The sequence below is a fragment of the Mandrillus leucophaeus genome, unplaced genomic scaffold (assembly GCF_000951045.1).
Source record: "Mandrillus leucophaeus isolate KB7577 unplaced genomic scaffold, Mleu.le_1.0 Scaffold153, whole genome shotgun sequence".
Classification (NCBI taxonomy): Eukaryota; Metazoa; Chordata; class Mammalia; order Primates; family Cercopithecidae; genus Mandrillus; species Mandrillus leucophaeus.
Genome location: NW_012101510.1, coordinates 1,597,160 through 1,599,008, shown reverse-complemented (window position 1 = coordinate 1,599,008; position 1,849 = coordinate 1,597,160). Strand labels below are relative to the sequence as shown.

Sequence of the window (1,849 nt, the reverse complement as noted above, 5' to 3'; positions counted from 1 at the left end):
AGCCATCGCCCCCAGCCCTGGGGAAGTTTTATTCTTCAGAATGAAAACCTTATGGAATAGGGAAGTCAGCCCTCACTAAGTCAACCCTGACTATCTCTGAGATAAAAGATGAAGCAGTCTGATGAGTCTCAAATCCAATCTTGTATGAATAAAACAAGCATCAGGAAACATAGATGTCATCTTCTAAGAGAAATATTCTGAGGGTCTGGCAGCATAAGTCCATCAGTAAGTTTATAAAAGACTATTGTAGAATCAGACTCCACTATGGCCAAAGTAAAAGACAGCTTTTACAAATCTGGATCACCTTGCAATTTTCAAGATACCTTCAAGATCTCCCTTATCCTGTTATGGCTGAGGGAAGCAGTGATAGGGGTGGGCGCCACAGTCTGTAACCTTTCCTCTTCTATCTCATACCAACAAGGCAGATGAGCTGGAGTTCTGGTAATCTGACACAGTTTACTTCATGTCAGTTTTGCTTTCTATGAGGTCCAGGTAAATCAAGAATGCTATATAAACATGGTTGGCATCTTCTATGTCTAATTCCATCATTTCTCTCTTTTTTTTTTTTTTTTTTTGAGACAGAGTCTCGCTCTTGTCCCCCAGGCTGGAGTGCAGTGGTGTGATCTTGGCTCACTGCAACATCTGCGTCCTCGGTTCAAGCGAGTCTCCTGCCTCAGCCGCCTGAGTAGCTGGGAGTACAGGCACCTGCTACCACGCCCGGCTAATTTTTGTATTTTTAGTAGGCACGAGGTTTTACCATGTTGGTCAGGCTGGTTTCGAACTCCTGACCTCGTGATCCACCTGCCTCGGCCTCCCAAAGTGCTGGGATTACAGGCATGAGCCACCCCGCCTGGCCTAATTCCATCGTTTCTAAGTATTTAGGGTGGGTGCCCATCCAGGCGTCCTTGGGGGCCCACAAGGGAGCTCTGCCGCTGTCGCCAAAGGGGCGAACGCCGCCTGGACCCAGGCTGCTGCAGCCAGGGGTCAGCTTGAAATCGCCACGCTTCTCCGTGCCAGCTGGTATGGCGCTCCTCCACGCCAGCTGGTATGGCGCTTCTCCATGCCAGCCAGTGCAGCGCTCCCGTGGTGCACACTTCATTGTAAGACTATTCTTGCTGGTGTTGTTTAAGAAGTCCTGTTCTCTTCTCTGTTTCTCTCCACACTGTCTCTCCCACATGAGCCTCAGGAATGGAGGTGCTGGCGGGGAAGGCCTGAGGTGATGACAGGAGGGAGAGAGTCGATAATCCTTCTGCAGCGGCCCCCTGGGACATGAGAACAACGCTGCCCTGCTGGGGTGAGCGGCCTGTCTGAGCATCGAGATCATAGAACTGAGACAACGGACGTCCCTCTCTGTGCAAGAAGCCTTCCTCAGTATCTAAATCCAATTTTTTTTTTTTTCTGATAAAGTAAGCTTAAAAAAATAAGCCTCAACCTAAATACATTTTAATGAGCTACTCGGTGGACTTGGCTTGGCAGAGTTTTTACATTTGTTGTTCAAAGCTTTCTTTGAACACAACAGTCAAGGTACCCTTGAAGACGGAATCCTCAGGGTTTCACTAGCCAGACTGACATCCTCAGAACTGGTTTCCTGGCTTCTCTCATAAGGGATATATAGATGAGAATGAGATAGAGAACATTCTTTTAAAAAATGTCGAGTAGCTGGGCGCAGTGGCTCACACCTGTAATCCCAGCACTTTGGGAGGCCGAGCTGGGCAGATAACCTGAGGTCGGGAGTTCGAGACCAGCCTGACCAACATAGAGAAACCCTATCTCTATTAAAAATACAAAATTAGCTGGGCATGGTGGTGCATGCCTGTAATCCCAGCTACTTGGGAGGCTAAGGCAGGAG

General features: G+C 48.4%; 1 pseudogene; it reads right to left on the bottom strand.

Moving 5' to 3' along the window:
- Positions 1-176: 176 nt before the first annotated feature.
- Positions 177-1,099, bottom strand: LOC105536034 (annotated as a pseudogene).
- Positions 1,100-1,849: the final 750 nt, after the last annotated feature.